We start from the raw sequence: 27,752 nt of genomic DNA, 5'->3' as shown, positions 1-27,752 counted from the left end.
CATAAGAAGGTTCGGGCGAGGTCCGAATGGAAAACTACCCTCGTACTCGGTACAACTGGGATTGTCGTAGGAGGATGAGCTTTCTCATAACGAAGTTTCTTCCCTACCTTGCCACGCGATGCACGTGCGATCCCCCGAGCATCTCTTTCTCCTTTCCTTTCCCCTTTCCTTTCTTCTCTTCGTCTTCCTCTTTTCTCCGGATCTTTAAGGCTGCGCAGCCGTTGGTTAATGGATTTAACGGTTCAGTCGGAAGCTGGACGAATCTTTGTTCGCTGCGAGACTCTCAGGAATCAGGGAAAGCGAGGCATGTCTCTGATACACAAGGTGATTCCGCGAACAAGAAGTGTAACGAGCAAAGGGGTGAGGAATTAGGTCGCTGTTGTCAGATGTATTCCGTACGTGAGGCTTTTTAGTAGAGGAAAATGACCGAGTACGATCGATTTCAGTTAACTACAAAGAAGATTGAATTATATCGAATTACGTATTTCATTTATGTATATCAGAGTTTGTATTGGCGTTACTCCGGGTTCTCCGGATCGACATTGTCGTCGTTCGCATTTTATTAATGTAAAAATTAATACAGAGCGCTTGATTTTATAATCTACTGCGCGCCTTGAATTCTTAACGAAATTTATGATTTAACGATGCATGGGAGAACGATTTATAGTAAACAAACGACCAAGTTATTCCATTATCAAAGATAACTTCATGAAATATGAAGGATATTTATAAAACTGAGGAACAGAAGCCTACATGAAGATTCATCGGATAAAAAAAAAAGCGCGATATATTTTTAGAACGACTCTCCTCTCGAAATCTCCTAGCACGCAACCCTTTATTCCGCAACTACGAGTAATTTTTTTTTACGAAGAGTCGTTCGCTATCCCGGTCGACGGGACCACCCCGTAAGAAGGATTTATGGGGCCAAATGGACGGGGGAATGAAAGGCAAAGGCTCGTACGCCGTTGAAGCGAGTTAATTAAGACTCGCCCACCCCCTCTTGCCTGGCCACGGAACTTGCTAACTACGTTTCACCCCTCGAAGCTGTTTTTTAAAGGGCGGCTCGAACGTTTGTCGCGGTTTAGCCGGTGTACTGCCACGAAGAATTATCTCCGATCGTCCAGCAAGGTTTTCTAGAAAATACAGCCTGAATACCATAGACCGAGGCTTTTACACTGGTGTAAGAACAAACAGGATGAACACACGCGCCTCTTTTTGTCCTTCGAGTCGATAGGATTAATTTCGGGTTTTCCGGATTGCCCGCTGTGGTCGGTGTACAGACTCGTGATTAAATAGCGGATTTTCCGGACAAACCACGTGGTTTTGTTGGAAGATAGAAGGTTCGACGAGTAACTTTTCCAAGATTTGGAGATTTCACTTTCGGAGACCTCGCGACGCGTGTCAACTTTAAAAAATAGAACAACGTCTCAGAAACGAATAGATAAGAAATGATTGTTAGATAACTCATTTGAAATCGATAGTTTACTCATAGGAAATAAGATATGCAAATGTATACTCTGATGGACGGAACACTGAGTCAAACAGTGACACGAAAAATCACTTGTCATCGGACACTTGCATTGGTAATAGCTACTTTGAATAGCAAATCGTAAGAGGAACAGCTAATGACTCACGCATTCATAAAATAAATATTTTACTTTGTAATTTAAATGTAGATAATAAATAGATAATCCTTAGAATAATGTAATTTAATAAGTAACCGTAAGAGCCTTTGATTATTATCAAATAAAAAATTTGATTCGAGAGAAACTTTGGCCAACTCATCAGCCAATGTCTGTTCCCCTTAAACGAGCAAATTACGATATCCATGGCATTCCAACGATGAACCGAGCCCCGGAGAAATTCCAATATCGCATGTGGCAGTCAAAGTAACTGGAAATGATGTGCATGGTGAAAAAGGGTAAAAGGAAAGTGGAAGCGCGTGTACACGATGGTTTCCCATTGATTCCTTCAACCCTTTATTTTCTTCGATACGTAACGGCGATAATACTGACAAAATTCAAAGGATTCTAAGTTAATATAATATCTGTTAAGGTAATAATACTCGAGAACTTCAGCCAGCAATTCTCCATTGTGATTCACCTGGTTTAAGAGAATACCGCGCGTTCCGCGTCTATCCTTTAAAGGGATCCCGTCTTTTGTCGTCCAAATGTTCCACCGTTCGCTATTGTCAATTTAATCCCGCTTCCTCTCCTCTAATTCGGATTATTATTTAGTTACACGCGTAAATGGTTTATTGAGGGCTTGAAACGAGATAGGTAAGACTGTGTCTTGCGAAGAAATAGCTCAATTGTGTTTATTTAATGGCACGATAATTTGCTTTGCTGTTTGCAAGACAACCCCTTCCGAATGAAAGATGACTGTGTAATTAAATTGTTAAACAATCTGTACAACTGTGATCGGTATTTATTGGATGTTATTGGTAGAAGAAATCGATCGAAAAATTTTAGAAAAATAGAAAATAATATACAGTATGTGTTCTTCGGGCAGATGGCGCAGCTGCAGGGTGATTCTACGTGTAAAAGTAAGTCGGAAAGAAGGAATAATACTTTTTCGTTTGATGCCTCGTTTTCGAAAACGTGGAGAAATAGACCCAACCTAACCTAAACGTAGGAGAAATAAACCACGTGGCTGAAGAAAAAATTGAAACATTACGGAAATACGATATTACTTCTTTCCCTCGATGTATCATTACACGTAGAATCGCCAGCCGCCCGATCGTATCAGCCATATGGCCACGTTCCACGACTTCGAAATTTACTATTTAATTTGAAGGAAAGTAATCAGAGCAGATCGATATTTTCATTAGAAGCCAAAGGAGTACGTTGAAAAATGGCAATAAATTACAATACTCGTAAACAAGTTAATACACAATTATCGAAAAAGGGTTCCGTACCACGCGAGGGTTTGCGAAAAGAATACCACGGACAATCGTCAAAGGAAGAGGCGACTGAACGAGCGTTAGTGCGACCGACCACGCGAGGGACATTGGCACGAACAAAAAAAAGAGGAGGAAAATTGAACGATCCGCGTCTTTCACGGGGCTCCTTTTTAATTCCACCCTTTCGGTCTGGCTGGGATCACAATCGCGTCAGTAATTAGCCACGTCACATTTAAGGGATGGTTAGAGGGGTTGAAGGACCTTCGTGAAGCCGCAACCCCACGGTCGGTGAACACGCGAAATGAAAATCAGGAACGTTCAATCGAGGGTGCATCTCATTCTATGATCTACGTTTCTCCTGCTAATGTGCCTCACCTTGATGCACGAAACTTCCTTTGTCATTCGATGGGAGGGTGTGTATTTTTCTTTCATTTCAAAGGGAAAGGAATTCGTACGTGTTACCGATAACTCGATATCACGAGCTCCGCGAATATCTCGATTTTATACAATGGAGAAAATTTGAACGATAGCGTTCGTGGAAAGGCAATCGATAAAGTTGAAATATAAAGGAACTATCAGGATTTTGATAAATTTAGAGGTCGAAATTGTATCCTTTGGAATATATCGCGAAGCAGCGAAAGTAGCGAGAAATTTCTTTTTAATTGTGCTTGGTCGAACAGGCCATCCAGTGGTGTAAAAAATTCAAAAATTTCATACCAAAGTTCATAAATCATCAAAGAGAAACGATCACAAGGAAGAGCAATAAAGCTTAGACGGAAATGAAATTCGTCAAAGGAGAAGAGCATATCTACCGGACGAAAAAGGACACTCGCGTAACAATGGCGTTTCGTAAAGCGGAAGCAGCGAGTCCGGAAGCAACGAAGCCAATTTCCCAACACGCGACAAATATTCAAACCGACGAGCAGGCAGCGGCAAAAAGAAGCCGGAGATCGAGTGGCGGGGAACTTGTTGCGCGACAACGTAATCACACGGATCATTGCATCGACCCAGAAACCGGAAGCGACCGCGACGTTGACGCAATAAGTCGATGCTCGGGAACGCGGCGAATCCTCGCCGACGGAATGGATTCGCAGCCGTGTCGCGGGGAAAAATCGCGCATGTTGGAAAATCGCCATTAAAATGCTAATTTTATGGCTGGGTTTATTCGAAAGAAATTGGCTGCGAAAGCTACGAAAACCGCCGACCGAGCCTGCGGAAAGAATTTCTCGTGGAAGGTAAAAGCAAAGGGACGACTCTGATCTTCCAGCTTCTTTTATTCTCCTATGATTCATGGCTGTATTATGATAGCAAACGGCTGGCAGAGGATAAAGCAGCGAAAACGCGAGTTACGCAGCCCTGCGGCTTCCTCGAGATGTAAAGTCAAGATGGTGTCTCGTTTGTCGAGACTTATGCATCGAACGAGCAACTCTCCTGGCCTAAATCTTCCCGAACAAACTTTCTATTGCTGTCAAAGTTACAACCGTACAAATTTTTTACTTTTATTTCATCACCCGTAGCGAACTAGGTCGTTCACGTTCATCCGAAGAATTTCTAATTACACGCACTTGTCGATGTCTCTGCTACATTGTACGACCATTCGTTTGATCAAACGTACGAACCTCCTTCCCACAAAAAAGGAAAGTCGAGAATACAGAAAATAAAAAACGATCCTGAATGAAACCAGTGAGGCTGAATCAAACTAATATTTTTTTAAAACGTCTATGGTATAACACATTCGAATCTATCGAAACACCACAGGTGCAGTGAGATATCTATTCGAACGTAGAATGATAAAATCGAAAAAAATTACAAACGAAATTTCCAACGCAAAATCTACCGTTATTATAATAATTATTATTACACGTTACATTACATACATATACGTGACATCTATCTCAATAAACACGAAAAAGCCAATAAGCGAGCACTGTACTCTCTTGAAATTACACCGGCGATGTCGTAGTTATCGATCACGAGAATGGCCGGAACCAGAACCTGCAGATGGAAGCTATTTCTTTTGGGTCGAGCCGAACCTAAGAGCAGATTCGTATGAGACCGCGATAATCCTTGGATTTACGCGTGTGCGTAAGAGGAGACACAGTACAGAGACTGTAGCCACCCACGGCACACGCGAAACTTTGCTTTTATCTTCACCGTGAACTTTCTAACACAGCATGAGAGACGTCGAGGAGGTACAGAGGGGAGCACGGTGAGAGGAACGATAAATTTTGTCGAAAGAAGCCAGGCACGGACCAACGAACGTAAAACGCGGAGATCATCTTATTTCCACGAAACAACCTCGCAGGATCGGAGATTCTGCCTGTATTAGGTATCTACTTCTTCTTCTTCTATTTGCTGCTCCTCTTCGTTTTTCCTCGTCGCAGGAAATATCGCGCTGTAAGGGACACGAGTAACTTGGGAAAATTCGCGTGTAACGATAGCATCGTAGCGTCGTAGCTATTTTTCTCGCGATTGGATAAATTAAAAACCACCGCGGGAACGCAACGAGCGTCGAGAGAGCGTTAAGATTTTTTGGTAATAATATAAAACTACCTCGTAACTATTTTTCCCCCCGCCAGTGGATATAAAACCACTGTGCAACCTATGAAGCATTGAGAAAACACTGGGATTTTCAGCAACGATATAAAGTTTCTTAAAACAGTTGCACTGTTTCATTGACTGCTTTGTCGAGATTAAGAAATATTCTTTGCACGATTTGGTTCTTAGTAATCTAAGCGAGCATTTCTTCCTAGTCTTCTAACTCTTTGGAACATATTTTCTCGTCCCTTGAGTCTGCACAACCCCTGTACCTCTTTCGCTTAATTATGTTTCCGACTTTTTCAACAAACTTTTCAATCTTGATGGAAGAACGTCATCGAGTTACTACTAATACGATTTTCATTCGTCACACTGTGATGTCCTATAACAGATCAAGGATAGATTCGATTGTAAAACTTCCTAAGACAACAATCCTACAAAATCGAGTAAACGTTTTAATAACGCCGCTTAAACGATCTCTTAATAGAACGAAATCGATAATCCAGCATGTTAAATCGGATTGAAATTTGCTTCGCGTTTTCGACTTGAACCAACTGTTGGTTATAGCGATGCGTTAGTTGCGCGACTCGATAATGAAAGACGACAGCAGCTGTGGAAAGAGGATGGGAATACAGAGCAAAGTTTGGCGAAAAGCACGGTCCCAAGGAACAAAAGGTGAAGCAGCACGGTGTATCGCAGCGCTGCTCTGTGTCGTCGTAAACGCTTCGTTCCCGGAGAAAATGAAGCAATATGACGGCGGTGGAAAGGGAGATCTCGTATTACTGGATTGCCTCATCGCGAATTTGTTACGGGTGAGTTGATTGTTGGTTAAAGTTAATTAGCTTCTGGAGACATCGGATCTTTATGAATGTTCCCTGCTGCTCGCTGCTCCGAGACAATAAGCCCGTGCTTCGTGGCGAATCCCTTCCTGCGTTCTTTATGTAAAACCGAAACGGTATTACCCGTGTTTAAACCTTCTGGTTCACGATAGGGGAAACAAAAACGAACCCGTGCGCCATGTATATTTACTTACGTTCAAGCATTAATAAATATTGTTCCCTGTTTCTCTGTTTCGAATTAGGTTGGTTCGCAAATTTCGCTTACATGCAAATTACCAGGAGAAACAAAATCAGAATTATAATGAATTACGAAATGCTTTAACTCGATTCGGAGCTGTTTCGGAAAAATGATTAGCGTTTAATATATTTTACGATACGTTGCTAAGATTTATGTTTTTCTATTTATTTATTTGCTTATTCGTTATGAGAAAAAGAATTCCCAATATAGCGTATATTGTACAAAGAGGAATATATTCCGTGTTGAATGTGTATAATTAATTTCGTGATTAATAATCTTCTATCATTTTTATACATGTGTAAATGATTAAGGAACGTAAATCAATTTGTAACGATATTTAATTCTAAACGAATTCGAGAGGAACTGATCGAAATGAGAAAAAAAAAAGATTCGAATAACTAGCAGCTACCTCCGTGTCAAAACGAACAAATACGATACCTATGTAGTCTCTATTCTCGAGAGTACCTGTCTAATTTAACGCAGCCACGAGCTTTCTCGTCTGGGGACAAGCAATCTACTAAATTAGACTAGCCGTCTGTGGATTGTCGAAACTCGATGCCATTTTTAGCTTTCGTGACACAGGTTAGGCAACCATTTGCACCGAGGTACCTTCGTAATCACACGACTTTCGAACTTTCTCTGTCATTTACAATATCATTTTGCTCCTTCATCTTCTATTGAGTAATAACTCGTGATACAAGACATAGACGACACTTTTGTTGTTAAATGTAATTGTAGTAAACAGACAATTATTATTGAATTTGCAAAAAAAAAAAAAAATCTAAAATCACGGACAGATAGAATTTTAAAAGACGAATCCAAAATATCGGACGAATCCCAAAATGTTCCTGTCACTCAAAAATCGTCGACTACGTTACCTAGCGTCGTTAAATCGAATTTACGCGGAGTTCAACCACGATTCGTCCATAAATTAATGTCATTGATTTCGGCTGTTCCGATCTAGGCGGTAGTAATCAACTGCATGGAAATAATTTTCCTGTGTAATTCGGATAAGTCCGCAATTTACGCAATCTGCGTGTTACGCTGGCGCGTGCATACATCGTTATGGCTAATTACGGTGGGTGCGATACCTTGTAGTCACCATGCACGTGGTTTGCAAATATTCATAGCGTTACTTCGAGCTTTACGCTTCTATTTACCGCGTTTATTAATTTCCAAGCGATTTCGATCGAAAATTGAAGATATAATCGTGGAAGAAAAAAAAAAGAGGCCGCATCTGTGCACGCAAATTGAACGTTTCCGATTATTTCGATGGTCCGTGGTATCACATTGCGATATTCATTTGCAGCTGATGTTTAAACGCGGTCAGATTTATTTTCAGGCGTATTTATAATTACACACGGAGCGGGAGAAAATGAAATCCGATACTTTTTCATTGTCTTGGTAATTATTGTTGCGTAACTTTGTAAACGGATTTGCTCGTCCGGTGATAAATGAAACGGATTAACCTTTGAAGAATATCAATGTTGCTCAATGTTGTTTGATTAATAGCATTTTCTTTGTTTTCCGGCAAATTCAAATTCTGTATTTTACGTTATTAATGATAAATTATTGAATCAAACAGAGGATTTAACGCGTTTTCCTACTGCTAAAATATATTCCCTTCTCGAAATCAATATTTCAAGCAATAATCCTTGATTTAACGCTCCACTTACTGTGTGTTCTATAATTGTTCAAATTTCCTCGTAAAATCCCTATAGAATACTCGGAACTCATTTTCCAATGCCACATCCCCTGAACTAGATCATTAAATCTCCACATTCGGGCCCCTAACTTCTAAAGATTCGTCCGACATCCATCAACTCGCCGACTCGATGACTAGATCTCTCAGCTACCCGATCAAACTGTCAACTCCTGACGACACGATACGTAATTTTTTCAAAAAAAAAAAAAAAAACTCCATCAACCAACAATCTCGTCGATTAAATTGCCAGGCCTGCTAAGCCTGCCGAATTTTCATCCAAAGCCCTAATTTCTCATCACACAATACCCAATTTTCCCGACAACTAAATCCCATCAAGCCACAATCTCATCGGCCGGATCAGACCTTCCGCCAGCTTCCGAATCTTCGAACGAATCTCGACAGCACAAAGTGGTAGCTCGAAACGAACTCGTCCAGGTTGAAACGGCGTGAAACGAGTTCGCGAGACGATGGTAACGCGACTCGATATCGACAAATCTTTTATTAATGCCTCGTAGAGAATCACGCGGGACAAATCGATGCAGGAATATCGCGAACCTGTTCGCGGATTCTGGCCGATCGCCAGAGCCACGATCACGCTCCACTGGCTTTGCAACTGCACAGTCTCCCTTTAATGGACTCTTCCTCTAATCCCGACCGTGATCCACGAAAAAGGAAGGAACAAGAAAGAAGAGCAAGATGAGGGCGAACAGGAGAAGAACCGGCCGATTGAGTGTCCAGGTAAAGATACGTGACCAGTTTTCGAGAGCGGATCAGTTCCAGCGTCGTGGATCGCGGTAATTGCGAGGGACCTTTGCCTCCGTTCTGCTCCTGCTTCGCTTTTCTCTCTTCCTCCTTCGTATTCCCTTTATAATACGCCTGAACCTCTTGGGAAACCTCCCACATATACGAATAATTTCTTCTTTGTTGGCCTGTTCGACATTTTGGAAATGAAGAGGTGAATCTCGATAGACTATACTTTCTTCCGTACGTTTATTTTTATCTCTTTCTGTTAGACTTTCATATGGATTTTAATGCTTAAACGTTTGAAAGAAACATAAAATACATGCTTCAACGGAGATTCAATTTTTCTACTTTCTGCAATTTCTCTATTCTACAGTTTCAAAGAAATAGGATAAAAAAAGAACGAGTGACACCATATAAGGACATCGATTTTCTATCGTAATTAATTCGCTCCAAGGAGCACGGCAAACAAATAGGAATTCGTTGAAGGAAACTACGAGTTCAGGATGAGAAAAATATTTGACTTGGAGGTAGCAAGGGAAAGAATTCTCTTTCTTTATTCGCGAGTAGAGTAGAAGCAAATGTCCACGGTGGCACGGTAGGAAGAACCGTATACGGAAAAAGACGAAGAAACGAGGTGTACTAGGATCTTTCGGTCGCGACGAAAGAACGAGAAGAAAACGTTTTCTTCTGTATAGAAACGTGTAAACGTTGACCTTTCGATGGCACACTTTCCCAATGGTGACGGAGGTCTCTCGTGCAGACCTCTGGTATCCTCTTCACCACGTGGCACACATAGTTCAAGATTCGACCTATCGTGTCTCGCGATATTTTACGACGAAACATCTACGAAGAAAGTCTGCCGGAATACCGAGAGCCCAGCTTCTGGTTGCGCAATTACTTTTACGTCTGTGTCAAGAGTAACATCGTAGAAATTCGAATAAGCACTCGGCTAGGAGCTTCCCCTTCGAAATGTGACAGTCACTTTGTACAGTTAGGTTTTGTCAGTGGATGCTTGAAAAAGTACTCGGATAATCAAATAGAGAATTATAGCGGCGTACTAAACTATGGGTTATCAAAATTTATGCAGTCGCTGTTTACATATCGCTTATTAACATCTATAGTTGCAGTTTGAGTAATATAGTTGGCTAATATAGTTTTAAAATAATCGAGCGACAGATGGAAAGGGATCAAGATCGAACATCGCAGAATTTGATCGCTAGACTGTGTACGTTCGTGCGTTTATTGAAGATTTGAGAATGTAAAAATATACATAGCACGCGTAACATACAAAAATAGAGAAAATATCCAAAGTATTCGTTATATTTTTCTCTTGGTAACTGAAACGAATCCTTGGTTAGGCTTCGTGCAATTATATCAAAATACGAATTTCCCCCAATATCCGTAGTTTATCGATCACAGAGTCTTGGAAGAATATCGATACAGCGTAGAGACTCTCTTAATTACAAATATTTCGATTACGCAAACTTCTTTCATTAGTCGACTCGATAAACTTAAGAAGAATACCTACGGTCGAACGAAGGCTTCCTCCCTCGTCATTTTAAAGTTCGGGGTAGTTAAAGCATCTTCTTCTCCAGTTGTAATTGCAACATTGGATCGGAAGAATCTTGACAAGATCGTCGAAGGATTCGAATCTTGTTAATTAGAAAAATTTTGGCCACACCGCAGCGACTCGTTTCAGCGACCTTAACACGAAAAATTGTAATTATCGAGCTCGCACGGTAATTAAAGGCCTCGAAAGGACGAGTGTTCGTCAAGTGGAACGTAAAATTAATTGGAGAGATGAAAACGATATCACGGAACGACTCTCGATTTAATTACAAACTTCGCTTTCTTACGGTGACGCCGGTTCGCTCGATGGATTTCATGAATAAACGAACGAAACAATGATCGCCGAGGTTTGTTCCTCTTCGGTCTCGGTCGTTTCGTTTTTCCTCTCTCCACTGTTCTTTTCTTTCCTTTTTTTACCTTTTTTCATTCATTGAAACAGAAAAGAATGACTCGTTAATGGACCGGTAAAGATCTTTCTCGTCGCGGGAAATTCACGTTGCAACGCAAACGCCTCTCAAACGAAAAAGCGAAGACAAAAATTGAAACGAAACCTCTGGTAAACACTTCGACACAAACAAACTGCTAAAACGAAGGGCGTCCACGTATAATTAGAGATCAAAGTAAAAGGTGAAACCCACAGAACCCGGCAAAGGGACTACGCTTTCGATTTCATCAAAATATACAATCGTAGAAAATATAAATATAGATAAATTCTTTGAGATGCTGTATCTACGAGCAATTTCTACGATTTAAGAGTCTCCGGATTTCTAAATCGTCTTTAATGGCCGCGCCTTAATCTCTGACAAAATTCATTTCGTATCTTTCTTATGTAAATGCAGTAGAACGTAAAACGCTACGTGTAAGATGCTATCAACGTATTATTATGACATCGAAAACTTGAAAAATTGTTACCATCGGTCCAAAGTTATATTTATCTAAAGTACACCGTGATACGACGATTCATAATCCAAGAATAATTCGTTGAATTCGCATGCGATTATCGTACGCGCTTATCGAGCCAAGAGAATTCAGGCGACGTAAAGTTGCCACAGAAAATCACATCCACGAACTGGCGAGACATAATCGTTTAGATCAACCAAGTAGATTCTGAGAGCTAGCGGGTACAACAATAGCGACTACTTCAGGTATTTATTACAACAGTTATTCTTCTACCTGAGTAACCTTTAGGAGATAGCAAATATCGTTCGTACCATCGATCTAGAGTTTCCATCGCGAAAACGTGAATCGAGTAAATAACACTGATTGTTAATAAAAAATACAGAGTCAATGAGAGAACGAAATTAACTAAAACGAATATCGTGAGAAATTTAACATATTCTCCATTTTTTCGAGCACATCTGCCAGATGATTTTTACGTAGAAAAAACAAAAAGTAGCTGCTGCAGCAACTATGCAACGCGGTCTTTTGATCTTCGAAAAGCGAAACCGCACTGGTGGCCCGTCACATAAAATTTCTCGCGTACTTTCACGGTATCGAATTTTTCTGCGAGCGGCATTAGCATATTATGAAAGCGACAGGTTTTATAAAAAGGACGTTTTCCACGATCCAACCAACAGCCCGCGTGGCCAGACCTCGCCCAACAACTTCGTCGAAGCTTGTCGCTGCTTTCGGGGAAATTGCTTTCATTAAAAACAGCTGAAGAGGCCGGAAACTAATTCGAGCCCCCTGCCTCCGTATCTCGATGAATGTTACTCGCGACGATTCTAACCGAGCCGAGATTCATCAGTTTCTATTTACTCGAGGAGTTTTCGTCCTCCTTCTTGCCCCTGTGCCCCAGATCGATCCGAGATCCTATCGGCGATCTTCAAACGAGATTTCTTAAATTACAATGTTATTTCTCCTTCTCTGTTCGATTCTTTTCGGGCGAATTTCTTTTCGATGGAAATACTATGGTCGGAGTTATTATCCCCGTGATCGTGGGAGCGTGATTTCTTCGGAGGAAAAGATTTCTTTGTATGTTTCTTGACGATGCTCCACTAGTTAATGGAATTTTCGCTCTCTTTATAATTGATTTCCTTTCAGAAGAATCGATCTCTTTCGATGATAAGACGAAGATTCCATTAAGGAGAAATGTACATTTTCTTTCGAGTGTTTTAAGTAAACGAGCACAAAGATTTAACATTTTTACTTTTCTCCTAATAATTGAATTTTTTCTAAATACGATAAAAATCCTATTAGGAGAAACGTATTATTTCGAATATTTCATATAAAGGATGTGTTAAAAATAAGAGAAAAATCGTTGTTCGTTGAAATATCGTTACTTCGTTTTCGTATTCGAGAAAGAATGAAATATTACTGAATAAAAAGCTTCGTAATCGATATATCTATAAAATACGCGAAAATTTACAATAGCGAATATACGAATGCAACGAAAAAGACCGCTGATAAACTCGATAAAGTCAGCATTAAAAAATAAAAGGCATTTATCTTTTGAGCGACACGAATGCGCCTCCATTTCCCTATTTTCGCGATTCAGAACACTCAATGGCAGGAAAGTTAAGTGCAATTTGGCAACACACGGTGAATCAAGAGACTTAGTTGACTTCGAGTTCCCTGAAGTCAATTTCGAACGCCATGAATCGAATTCATCAGTCTTCGTCAACTATCGGCCAAGTTTCGAGTTCATGCAATTCGTATATCGTGTAAAGGGAAAGAGAAAAGGCCAAGATCGATAAATACCGCTACTTACCCGCGTTAACATTTTCGGTAGTGCTTTCACGGAGATGCGCGTATTCGTTTTCCCAACAATTGCCAGTCATTCTCACGTACACATTCACTTCACTATTTGAATACGATAAGATACACAATTCTTTCCCCAATGCGCATTCTAGCTGGAAGTTTACTATATTCTTAAGCTTTCTAGAACGTTAAGAAAATTGTTGTTCCCCGTTACGTAAACGCTACTGTGCAAGCGCATAGAATTAATAACAGAACTATGTGTTTCGATATTCCTTCATTATCAAACGCACTGATCAAGATCAAGAATCAGGCAACTAGAACGTACAAACTGAAAATCTTAATTGAATACTGCATTATATGCGATTCTCAGTCGATGAAAAATGGAATTATAATGCAAATGCTTGTCGGAACATACAAAACGAAAGTCTACCGCTACGAGGCAACTTAAAGAATTTCGCTCACGTTACCAATTTAAGGTGATACTCTGCGTCGTATTACATCGCTATGACATGATCCGCTGATAAGGAAGATCGACAATTGTATTCATTTTCAAGACCATAAATCAATGTTAATTTACGATTCAACGATCGTCGATCGACTACTCGATTTAAGAGACATCTTTCGCGTGATTTCGCGATGTGCTCTCTTTTCGAGCGTGCGAACGACGATCCACTAATTCACTGTCTAAATAATGGCCATCTCGTTTCGCGGTTTCGCAACCCGACGTACGCACGCTGCATCGAAAACGTCGGAGAATGCTCGGCTCTTTAGCGGAATCGAGAATATCTGCCAATTATCGAGGTTGCGTCGACGGATCACGGTGTTTATTAGCGGCGACATTTCGCCAAGGGACTTCGGAACCGCGATCTTTCCGCTGCTGCGAAAGCGTTTCATCGAGATGTGCAATTAGCGAGACCACAGTGGTAATCGTCTAGTAGCGTTGCTCGATTTAAATAATCCCGACTGTATCTATCGTCTGAAACGACCAATAAATCCATCGATTCGGGACTTCGTTTCGAATCGCGGAGATGGAGATTCAGATGGAAGATGCATTCGAGCAGAGTAATTAAAAGTGCGCCAGTGCTTGGTGTTTAATTCGCAAATGTAAAAGAGATAGTTCGGGGAATAATTAAGTATAATTAAGATTAGGTCGGGTTTACGACGCGCAAAACAGGACGTAATTCTTTTGCTATTCTGAGGTTGAAAGAAGAATTTTAAAAAAGCTAGTTACGATAACAAGTCGACCTTCGCTCGGTCTAAACCATTTTAATATTTATGCGAAAAGCAAATTAAGCCGGGCAACTAATCATTGTTGCAGAGATAATTTACCGCAGAACTTTGGAAACGTTGATTTTCTACTCTCTTTATTTTTTTAACAAATATTCCTCTAGCATCTAGTTTCAAAAATATCAATTTATTCGGAATCGTGACAATGTTTATTGTAATTCTGATTAAAAATTCAAACTCTTATTTTTCGGTAGATAATTGGAAATTTATTCCATCGACTAAAGTAGACATTTATTTCATTATTTCGCTAGTTATTGCCCTGACGCGTTATATGGAAGCACAAGTGAAAATCTCTTGCATACTAATAAACGGGAACTTCGTTCGCATTACACGTACGAACGCTACAATTAATTATAACGTGTTTAAACTTTATAATATCCAATCACGTTCACGATGCCGGTAATTCAACCACGGTAAACATGAATTACGTTTGCTACGAAAACTACATTTCAGTGTCTGGAGCACAGCGATTATTATCATCATTATTGGATATTATATTTAAATAGTATCTATAGAAATTACGCGCTTCACTTTCAGAAGAGGAACAGGACCAAGGATAAGATAAATATTTCCCTGGAATCTAACTAATCAACTCCAATAATGAAATTCTCGATAGAATATTCTCATTAACTGTTTAAGCACGAGTAGATTTCCATAAATCCCTGCGAATGCAAGGAAATGACAAAGCTAAATACAATATCAAGTTGAGTGGCCGATAAACGATTCGCCGTATCTCAAGCTCGATTAAAATTTTAATATCGTTCGTCGATTTGACAGCGATGTTTCATAAAATTGTCGTTTCGACGTCTACCGACGACAGCCGTGTTTAAAAGGGGCAAGAAACCCCTATTTTCTCGTTATTCGTCTCGATATCCAGCATCCCACATCCATTGTGAAAAATTCCGATGAATTATGCCCTGAACACGTCAGACGATACAAGCCCCGATAAACACACGTGCGGAAGGCGAACGACAAATCAGCGGGAATTATCGAGAACGCGATTCTCCTAACGCGAACGTTTGCCTGGCTGCCTCCGCTCCGGCGGCGCATAAATCCACCACTCGTGTGGAAGGAAAGAATCGCCGCAGTAAACCGCCAACTACCACGAGGGAGAGAAGTCCGAAGCGAGAGTCGAACCTCTGTCTGGGGAACCTCTGTTGGAACAAACAACTAAAACGCGCAACTAGCTCGAGTTAAAACGACGAGAGAGACTAGGCATTTTCTCCGTGGATATAAATCCGGTCACTCGATGTCACGAACGAGCCACAGCCGGGGAAAAACAGAAGGACAGAGCCTCGCGATGGGCGAAAGTTAGCAAAAGGGCTAGGGCTTTTTGGATATCAGCCAGAAACTGGAACCGGCCCGGAGGATAGAGACGAGACTCCGCAGTGGCAACGGTAGACGGATGGATCGTTTCAAAGGACACCGTGCAATGCGAAAAACTGCGGCGATCGTCCTTCCACGGAACGAAACGGAGCAGAAAACTACGGCCTCGGCCAGCCCGACGTTCGTACAAAGAGGAATATCTGAGCGGATCGAGTCAACGATGCGGCGCTCGATGCTTCATCATCAAAGACGCGGACGAATGCATCGAGATTCGAATATTTTTCCAGGGGTTTTCTCGGTAAATTTATTAAAAATATAGCCGATTATTCCATCTGGATCTGTCGTGTCCATTTCTTTATTCGAGAAGTGGGCTATAGTTTAAGCCACGGTATCACGGTTGAAATTTTTCGAATGAACAACTTTGGATGATATTAGTTTTCATAGGGAATTAGTATTTGTAAAGTATGGTTGTGTTAGAAATTAAGAGATTTATTTTTTAGAATATTCTCAGCGCTCTGTAACATTCGATAAATTACATTCCCAGTTAATGAATTTTTCCATTGAACTTTTAGAAACAAAGAATGGACATTTCTGTAAGTTAACGAAATTTTGGACGACGATCGATAAAATATCACTCGCGAGACTCTTGGTAACGATGGTAATTTTTGTCATTACACGAGCAGAAACTTGGGCGAAAGCTCTCGTTGCATGGAACATTTCACGTTTCGAGTGAGACTCGTGCTTTTTAGAGTACTTCTGTTTTACAAATATATGCAGGGCATACTTGAACTCTCTAAAATTTCACTTGTTATGGTAGATACTATTGTATTCGATAAGAGTACTTGTTACGAACCACTTGGTTTTATTGAGTTTGCGGAGAAATTCGGAGAGTTTTCCCACGTGAAACACGTTGTTTGCGTTTGCAACGACATTGCTATACAAAAGCACTCTGACACCGATTTAGCAACATTACTAATGTAACTTATTAACATTAACAATCCCCAAATAATCGACGATAATAAACTTTTCCAATGGCGTGTAATTTTACTACGTCAACTTCTAATCCGATCAAACGGATCCCTAATAAAATTGCCTAATTGAAAATCATGTCTTATCCGATATTACATACCACATTCGTCTACTTTTAATTCTCCGAATATTTCTAATCTTGTCACAAAAGTGAGTCAACCTACGCACAAGCGAATCACCATTTAAAGACACAAACGTTCTCTAACCAAGCTCGTCAACACTCGACCGGTCTTAATCGCGACAGGGTACGGGGTCTATTAAAATGTGCATCGCGTTTCTATCGATCGCGTCACGCTCGAGCTCGAAGGTGCACGACGTTCGAGAGTCAGTCTCCGAGTCAGAGGCAATTCGAAGGGGAATTAAGACCATAATCCCTGTTTCTACGCGAGCAAATTGATCCGCACGGCCGTGTCGTCTCCGCGAGACGCATTCGGCTACCCATTTCGAACGCGCAGCCTGGAAATGCAATTAGTGCCGTTTGATAGACCGATCAGAAACGAGGAATAAATAAAATCAAGGCACGGTACGGTGTACAGCCTCGCTCGATTCTTCGTGATGCATGTGTATTTCCTACATCGAATCGTGTGGTTTGATCGTATTATAGTTTGCCGTTACCATCTATTGAACCACCTGTTCGACAGACGTATACCGTTATCTTGCATTATCGAGAGAATTGCTCGGTGTTTCGTTCGTAACCGCGAAATAAAAGACAAAGAAAAATGGTGATGCTTGTGGTAGAGTATTTGCGATAATATTTCGTTGGAATGTACGAGGAATAGTGTCAAGTGTTGAAGAAACAAGGCCATGATTTCTTCTTCTTTGGGGATGATAAAAATGTTAAGTTGAATGTTAAGCCTGTTATTTGGAAATCTTAGCTGATACAAAAAATATTAACGAGATTTGCTGTGAACTTGGTAAATGTAGGAACTGGACGTTACAATGAAAATTCTCCTTTACTCCTGTCCGCGAATTAATGCAAAAGTCTTTGAACTGATAACGTTACGCGTTAGAAAATATATTTATATTCTATAAAGTCGAATCTACCGTGAAACTGACGCGTTAAGTTAAATAGTTAAACACGTTATCCACGTAGCGAGCAAAATGCAAATAACAATCGATGTAACGACGCTATTATATGAATATTAAATCGATAATTATAAGTGGTATTAGCATAAATTTGAAACATAGCGAATTCACTGATACGTGGCTCCGAGAGGACATTGTCACGATTCTCTGATAATGATTTTATCTATCGTTATCGCGGTTAACATCGTAATTCGATTTGGTATTGAGAGATCGATATCTCTGAACATAAACGTGTGAAGGAACAAAAATTTAATAAAGAAGACAAGATAATGATTCTTATCGGAATTAGTCGCGATAAAAGGTGTTAGGGAACAACGATAAGATCTATTCGTAACACAAGCAAATAGCACGTGATAGAACTACTGTGATATTACGTTACGACAATAGTATCTTGATTGCTATCAATGATAGGAATTCCGAATTATATAGCACCGATCAAAATAGACTATCATTGATATACATGTAATTGGAAGACAGTCATTGTCAAATGACTACGTGGTGACATTAGTTTAATGGTTCAATAGTTTTTATTATTTTTTTTGTAAACATGACACGATTTTCCCAATATATATTTACAATTGAAGCAACATTCTTTCTATTTACAAGAATAGTGATATAATAAAATGACAATAGAGCTTTTTGTTTCAACCCATAATTAACGATAATCTTGATTGTATCTATATTTTTTACGTAATAAAATCCTATTGCGCTGCCAGTGACATTAAATACCTATAAAAGTAAATCAATAGCCCTGTGTTTATACCAATTCTCAATCGAAAAAGTAATTGAACACGAGAAAACGCTCTTCTCACGCGTGAACGTGTACCTTTCGGTGTTTGTGAATCATTTCTGCTGTAGTTTTACTCGCAAATCGATACGATAAACGGAACACCGAGTGATAAGACAAGCCGCACTGCGTCAACATCAATTATCTATTTCTGCTTGGACACGAGATACCGTTTGGTGAGGCTGAACCAGGCAATCGTCCGATGCACGTTTATACGATTAGTTTGACCAATTTACACGACTGCAAATCGAACTTTAACATTTTGTTTGTCGCTGCAAACAAAATCTTTATTTCCGTTTTTCTCAAATTTTAGTTTCCGCTCGAACGATACAAAATATATCGAAATACCTATGTACGTGTGTACGAAAAAAATTTGTAATCTTTTCGATCGGCTCCAATAGTTTGTCTATTTTTATTTCTATCGCAAACAGTAGCTTTATCGTAAAATGACGATAAGTCGTCTTTACCAACGCACGTTCACGATTCTATCGCTTCAGAACCTTGCAAACGCACAGAACTCTCTTCTCGAATGTCTTATCACTTTACAAGTACACAAAATTACGACATCGTATATCATACTTCATGCTACAATACTTAATCAACCTATCGTATCGCACACCGCTCTAGCATTCTAACGACTTGTACGTTAGCAACAGCTTAAAAACACCATCGACGAATAAATTTTCTACGATTCGTCACGTGTCATTTAACCATCGCTATGTATATATTACATTTAGAACATATCAAAATTATCTCGCAGCTGCTTCAAAACTAAACACTTTATGAAAAGGAATGAAAATTCCAATGTCGACGACTTCTGTTTTTCCTCAAAGTCGCGAACAATACGAAGAATTTGCCAAAAAGCAAACTCTCTTAAACAAGTTCGATTTCGTAGCGACAACGTCTTGGTGTTTGACACCTATCGACATCCGAATATCGTAAAGCCACCGTTGCGATGTAAAAGTTTCTTGGTAAAACGCAAACCTGGTTCCACATCGCGTAATAAACTCGAGGTGAAACGTTTCCTCCTTACCAGTTGTAAATGTAACTGTCGTTTCTTCCTTGTAGCCATGTTTCATCAATGAAAAATGCAAATTTGGATGACCGCAAAGGGTAAACCGAAACGGACGGCGATATCGTGGCGAACGATCACGATACACTCGAAATACCTCGAGCGCGTGCGAATATTTTCTTCTTCAAAAACTCTTTTCCAATGGAGGCTAGATAGGTCGAGCCTTTAACTGCTTCGTGGATACGTTTTTACGACGTACGTTGGTATTTTTTAAATTCTTTGGCCGAGAAACAACAGAGGATTAAACGTTCAGGATCGAAAATTTTAAAAGTATAGCGACCGGCGAAAGCTTTTCGAGCAGAATTCTTCGTCGAAAAATTGTAGACAAGCCATTATCTCGATCGCTCGTTAATAAAAAGACGTTATATAAAAAGGCGAAAATATAAAATTTTATATTTTTTGCAGTACGATTTCACTGTGTTGTAAAAAAGGATACTACGTCCATAAATATTTCTCGACGAGAAAACAATGGGATAATATATTGTAAAACGAAGATATAAGCCTCGCTTAAGCGAGAAAGAACTTGGAACTCGCTTTCAGACGTATTTTTATCGAGCTCCTCGCGAGATGATACGCTCTATCGGAATATTAGTTTCGAACGAAATCGAAGAGATATAAGTTGTTGGAATCGACGACGCGGAGCAGGAATATTTCAAATAATATTTCCTACGCGTATTGGAACCATATATCCGCGAGTATTGCTTTAATTGGACGGATTCCAATCAGTGCGCGGCAATGCAGAGAACAGATAGTCGCGGAAAGCAATCTATCTATAAAACCAGCAAGAGTAGCTCGATTTTAGCCGGAGAAATCGAAGATTTTCCGGTCAACGACCAGGTTTGCTTAATTTACCCTGACAAATAATTCGAGAAACATATTCGACGCGTGTACTTCCTTGGATAATTTATTCCTTGTGCAAATATATGCAGATAGATTAATCCATTTAATCGATATCCCTTTAACTTTTGCAGGGTCGAATGCGTTTCCTAAACTGCGAGAAAAATTGCTTTTCCATTAGTTAGTAAGGCATATTGCGTTTTTGTAAACATCGAGCGTAAAAAAGTTAATGTAATCGGTATTGGTACGTGCAACAAAAACGTTAACAATTTTCGTGAAAGATAAAACGCTACTATTTATACGATCGTTGTAACGATATCGTTTTTAATAATTTGTCAGACTATAATCGGATTACGAAGTAACAGACTCACCGCAACGCAACAAAAAACGTAAGTATTGCGGCGTTCTGAAGCAACCGACCGAAGGGAAAAAGAAATCAAAGTCAGAGCACCAAAGCGAGGAAAAGAAATCTGTTATTTCCAATCGAGTCTACAGGATATCCTCTTTCTAAATGACGTGTCAACACGCCAACATCGTGTTTCTCCTTTTCGCAAATTACTTATGCATTAGAATATATGAAATTAATATACAAATTCGACGTAACATTGCGCGTTATCCGATTATTTGACATTTTATATTTCTCCATTATTCGCTTTTTATCTATCTGTATTAGAAACGTTAAGTGCATCGAATAGATAAAATTTATCTTTCTACTACCTAAAATACGTGTTTTGATAAAACAATAGTATTCTAGATAGTAGAAAGATAAATTTTATCTATTCGATGCACTTAATCAAAATATATGTATATAAAGCGATAAATTTATAAAGGAATAATATCTAGAGTAACTCGGTATCCAAATATTAATAAGAGTCACCGTATATTAGAAGATCGCAAAATCCCGCAACGTGTACACACAGGACGAAAATGTATATAACATTCTCTGCCAAAACTCCATTTCCCAAAACCAAACCCTTATCTACCCAGAAAATAGCACGATCGTTAGGATCCGACTGGAGCGTTTCCACGTTTCAACTGGGTTCCCGTAGCCTTATCGTCGGCAATCTTCTCTGCGCGAACACGCGTACACGCTCGACGGATACGCCTGGAAAGCCCTCGGCTCCGGCTGGGATTAGATTACGGCATAAGCGGCTTATTTATCGCTGCGACGACGCGCATTCGCGAATGCAGCGCAATCAACACGCCGCTAGAAGCATTCCTCGCGTCGAAACGCGAGTTTCGTCGCCGTGCGAATCTCGACGAATCGACGACCAGGCATTCCAGTCCGGTTTTTCCGCGACATTCCAGGCACGCGCGAATTCGAAGCGGAGGAAACGACGATGAATAATTCTCGGCATTTCGTGAGCTGTGTTTTGGGACGTAGTCGTCCCGGATTAATGGTCTTTTTCCAGGTAAGCAAGGGAAATGATCTTTCGGTTCTCGAGGGTGACGAGTCAGACGCGGAATGGGCTTGAATTGTTTGCTTTTTGCTTGTACTTGGCAAGTCGGGCTATTGTGGCAGAAATTAATTATAGAGACCCGGGATCGAAGAATGCGAGGTTGTTATGGGGTTGATTGCAAATGAAGCTTGCGATGAATAGTGGAGATGCGAGAGTTCATTATGCAATGAGGAATATGAATTTTCTTTCTTTCTGGTTGAAGCAATTGTTTGAAATAATTAAACTGTGAGAATATTTGGGAATGAAATTGAAATATACATAATGTATTAGAGAGAGAAAAAGGCAGAAGAAACGAGAGAATTTCTGTGTACCTCAGGAATGGTACTGCTAAAAGAACGTAGTAAATTTTGCTATAAATAAATAAACGATATTTTTCTATGCTGCTTGTATAGGATTAAGTCAGGTTAAATTAATTTACATTAGATTCTGCTCGTAATGGTTTATATGTCACAAATAAGACTTGTATACTATATCCACAAACCCATACGGTTTGTGTATGGAGAATAAATAGTAATAGCAATTAGAGGAATATTTTTTTACGCTATCTTCTTCGTTGAAAGTAAATGGGAAGTGGAAGTTTCAATCGAATATAATTGCAAATTATTTCGGATGATATAAATGATCTTAAATAAGTACGACGGTGAATTTAGAGCGGTTCTAAAGATCGACTCACGTGATGGAATGCATTAATAGCATGACTCACAGATCGATAGAGAAAGTACAATATATTTTACACGTCATTATAAAATATCGTATCGTTATTGCGCGATAACAGGATCGCGATTGAAATCAAAACATTCAAACGTTTTAGTCTTAAAAGTATGATAAAAAATGAAGAAAATGAAAAAATTATTTTGCAACGTTTCAAGCGCTTACAATAGTAACCGTACAATGACAATTGCATATTCTCTTGTTCTATTCTCTGCAAACGGGGCGCATATTTTCTATAGAAAGGAACACAGAACTCGCGACGAACATAAAGAAACATATTCCTCTTTTATCATTCCATTACGTGAGAGCTGGTTCCTTTCAACGGAAGAAAAGAACAATGTATGCACTGATCATTAACAATATTTCTACAACTCCAAACTTTATGTTATTTTGTGCCGATCCGAGAAAGCAACAGTACTGAAATTGTAACTCGTTTGAATATAGTGTTCTAGCCTTCTTTTGTGAGAAATTATCTCACGTGCCAAGAATTAACAAGTTCAATGTTATCTCGAGTTTATTTAAGCATACATCAGCATATCTTATATCTTACATTCGTACTTATTTAGCCTTTGCATCGATTTGCATCGTTATTTGTGCAAACATTTTGCAATAGAATGAAATGTGGCACTAGATCAAATTTAATCTAGAAATCTATTTTAATTGACATCGAGTAAAGATGTATTCGTCGTATTATCACGCTTATCAGATTACGATCCTTACAAAGCTATTAATACTTGGAAAGACGTTAAAAAATATTCACCTCCTATCTCTTCTCATTACGAAATCGAAACAACTACAAACGTTATAATTCATATGACCTCTCTCAGTCGTAATAATCATCGATGTACTTAAAGCGATTAATAATTCCAACAAGACAAACAGCCATTCGTCTCGTTCGCTTCTTTCCTCTGCATCGGCAAATCAAAACAACCACAAGCTTAATTCGTAAGACGGTTCGTTCATCGACGTATTTACGAAGCAATTAATCGCTCGATCGAGACCAACAACATCCACTGACATCGCGTCTTCTAAATCGTACATTCTAATCCATAAAAGAACTGATTGCTAACGCGACCAATTGAGTAATTGTAGGAATCGCAGGATCTAATAACCAGAAGCTTTTCAAACGCTTTTCAGAAGAAGAAAACATCGCGGTACGTCGAAGCAAATGTGATACGGTTAATTAATTCCTTTTAATATCCCTGTCCCATTAGAAAGAAACATATCTATATAAATGAAAGCTGTGGCGCAACGTATGTCGTATAGAGTCGCGGAAAGTGACTGATCAAACGAAGCAATACGACTGTCCCGCGGATTAAACGCGCCTCATCGGCTCGTCTATCGAATAATCGAACCGGATAGGCCGTTTATGGGCTCGCGTGGGCGTCGTTACGTCAACAGAACGACGATTGAAAACGGAGAAACATAGAATGACGAGCAAGCTCCCGTTTCAGGTACAGAGAGCGTGGTGTTTCAACTGAAATACTCATTCGATACTTTTCCACGCGCTTTCAGCGAATTTATCGCGTGCTTTTACATCACCAAACACCATGTGCGCACAGAGGAAGTCGGATGCCAACGGAGGAAGTCGAATGCCAGTGGAGGAACCTTCGAATTACAATTCTCCGTTCGCCTACGATCGCCAGCTGATTCTTTAATATCTGTACATGATCTGAATGAACGGAACGAGGAGAATTTTGTATCGGCGTTCGATATGGGAAGAATTTTGTTTGACTCGGTTCATCGTGGTGCGAGAGACCGCCTCTCGGGACTTATCCGATATATCGACATAATAATAAACAAGCCAAAGACTGAGGCCATGGTAACCTATGATGATTCAGAAACTTCTAAACTGACCTAAACTAATTTAAGGTAAATTTGTTGTGATTTATCGATATAAGGAAATATAGGCTAGAAAAGAATAACGTTCGTTTAACTTAGAAATTACGTGTTTCAAAGTTGCGTTATTAGACAAGTAATTAATTAACCTGAAATGTAATACCAGAGCTCGATAAATCATCTAAATATAGAACTCGTTACGTCTGCTGATAATAACGTGTCGATTGGAAAGAAAAATGATAACAACGACAGGTAATTTTTCAGAAGATAAAGAACATTTCATGTGGTGATACTTGAAGCTAATTAATGGAAAAATGTTTGATTTATCTTTAAGTTCTATAAGTCACAAAGATATATTTGCTAGATGTTATTAATGAATTTATAGCATAAACGTATCGTCTGACTATTTTATCAGGAGACTGTTTACCGCTCGGCAACACAATTCTATATGATTTCTAACTCCAAACTACGTTCTAGTCTACGAACGACGAATCGTTCCACGACCGAGTTTATTTTCTTGGCAAAACAACTTTTTGCTTTGACAAGCGTTTATCGCTCGAACCAAAACATTCCCTTCGAGCTCTTCTCGAAATTTCTGAATTCTACACGACTACATGAGGCCGTTCTAAGGCGTCCCAGTTAACACGAATTTTAATACGTCGTTTTCTGTTGAAACCTGTTTAGACCGCAAGGAAAGTGACGGCTGTCACGATAACACTAAGAACTATATATAGCAAACTCACCAATTCGCTCATTTTTTTTTTTCTTCTTTTATTTTTAATAATCGACGAAGCTCGCAGAAACTCGCAGTCAAACGACTTTATTCGGATAAACCGGATTCTCGTTCGTTAGGCCAAATGTTTCTATGTCGAAAAATGTTTAACCGTATCTTACACAGCCAGAAATATCATTGGCAAATAATCAGCTTGCTTTATATATATATATATATATAGAAGAACAAGTTTGCATTAATTAGCAGGTGAATTTAATTAGGCAAAAGATAAAACGATGTTCGCTACGAGAATGTACGTTTAATCACGCATGAGAAAACATGATAAACGCGAGAATAGATCGTTAGCTGTGAAAGTTAGAAATAAAGAAATAGGAAGGGCGATAGGCAATTGCTATGCTATTGTATTTTATTCCTTTAATTGTCTGTCGTTATTTTATTTTATTGTGATATCGAGCACGACAATATCGTTTGTTGGTTTTCCATTTGACACGGGAAAAATCGAACATCGATGAAAAACCATTAATCATTGCCGTCGATTAAACTCGCCATATCTTTATACGTTCGCGATTCGAGAATCGCTCGAGGTTAGTAGATATACAGGAAGCGTGATAAGCGAGCGGAAAGATTGATCCAAATCGTGTCACTGAGTTGGTTGGCCCGTTAAAGTCAACGAAAGTTTCGCGAGGAAGATAAATCGTCATTATTTGAAACGTCAAACGCGAACTCTGCCGAGGAACGATTATTATTATTCGTTTTTTGTCTATTATCGGTTAAAATAACCGACACAAAAGAAAAACCAAGGATCGAGAAAGGATCGAAACCGGATCGATACAAGAAGAGTGTCGCGATTCGTGTTAAACGTCGATTTCATCGAGACACGAATGAACACACCTATCTACTTCGATATTCGGTCGAGTTGCAATAAATCTTCGCTTTCTAGATATACTATCACCGAGAATATAGCACAACAAGCTTAATAAATCTATAAAACTGGTCAGAAATGTCACGAAATCAACAGGTCGTATCCTAAAGCGATCAAAATTCCGGTCTACGTGCGGAATTTTCGTACATCGAGATGATCAATCGGTGAAACTTGCTACGTATTTTACAAAACAACGTAAACTTTAACATTTAATCCCCACCCTAAACCAGTCGAAGGAACAGAAAAATGACTTACAAAGTCAGTGAACGATGGACACGACGACGATGATTCAAATCCTTCCGAGCGAGGCACCCACGCGCAGCTCCAGGATAACTGTTTCTCTTACGCGATATTTCCAAGTGCGGGCGTCCGAATCACTCATAGAACACGCGGTTTCACCGAAAATCGGTGCACGAAATTCGATTTTCGTTAGCCGGGACAAGTCACGGAGCCAGATATACGCCTTCACAGACCAACGCTATCCACGAAGCAACCGGCATACCTGGCGACGACCAGGCGTTAACTGAAAGCGTATGGAGGCCGAAGAACGCCGACCACTACACCTGTGTGCCACGGGGAATCGTAGTAGGAGAGGGCAAAGAGAAGGAGAAGAAGTTTCGTCGAAGAAGGAGACACCCGCAATGGCCTTTACGCGGCGGATATGTTTATCGTGATAAACGGGACGCGAACAGCTGCTCGGAATCCATTACGAGCAATCGCGAGGAAGAATTTCGACTTGTTCGACGATTTGTCGTTTCCAGAGAAGGGATTAAGGTTCGAAGAGGGGAATCGAGTTTAGCTGGAAAAACGAATTTGTTTTGGTGACTGAGGGAGAAACGGGATAGGAGCCGAGGACCGAGGGATACGCGGATTTTACGGACGGCTAACTTTGAAGTATTGGATTTGAGTAATTTATGAATTAATTAACGGAATATTTGTAATAAATTCATGAAAATTTAGGAGAAATTGAGAAGCCGGGATTTTTTATTGTATTTCTTGGAGAAGTAACGTGACAGGAGGAGGAACGTAAAAAATTACTAATTCGGTAAGTTGCTGGCGAATTGAAAAGTTCGAGGTAGAAGAAAGAAACGTTTTCGGGTAAAAAACGCAAGTTTCGCTGCGAAGTTTTGTCTGGGACACAGAATCATTTGAATGTGTAATGTGTTTTATGAATTATTAATGCAAGATGAATGCTTCCTGTGAATGCCATTTCACGTTGGAGAATACGATCAATTGTATTCTATTTTTATGCAAGTTTGTAAATTAAGAAATAACCCTGACCTTTCTTTTCTCGTTCTAACAAAATACTTAAATGTACTATACACTATTTTCTTGTAAATTTTTACTCGAATAAAACTCACTGTCATTTTATTCACGATTCTATCATTAAACTTATCCACTTATCTGTTTATTAAAATATACCTTTGG

The 27,752-nt window shown here is 39.6% G+C and overlaps 1 protein-coding gene across 5 annotated transcripts in view; it reads right to left on the bottom strand.

The window, feature by feature from the left end:
• The window catches only part of LOC100649855 (putative polypeptide N-acetylgalactosaminyltransferase 9), a 294,772-nt gene that overhangs the window by 175,971 nt on the left and 91,049 nt on the right, over positions 1–27,752 (bottom strand). The window contains exon 1 of one of the 5 annotated variants that reach the window (XM_012315494.3): positions 26,580–26,857. The exons of the other annotated variants lie outside the window; for them this stretch is intronic. The gene's annotated coding sequence lies outside the window, so the exon portion shown is untranslated. Of the gene's footprint in view, positions 1–26,579; positions 26,858–27,752 lie in introns of those variants that run through there. 5 annotated transcript variants of the gene reach the window in all.

Source organism: Bombus terrestris, chromosome 13 (genome assembly GCF_910591885.1).
Source record: "Bombus terrestris chromosome 13, iyBomTerr1.2, whole genome shotgun sequence".
NCBI classification, from domain to species: domain Eukaryota; kingdom Metazoa; phylum Arthropoda; class Insecta; order Hymenoptera; family Apidae; genus Bombus; species Bombus terrestris.
This window is presented reverse-complemented; position numbering and strand designations above follow the sequence as displayed.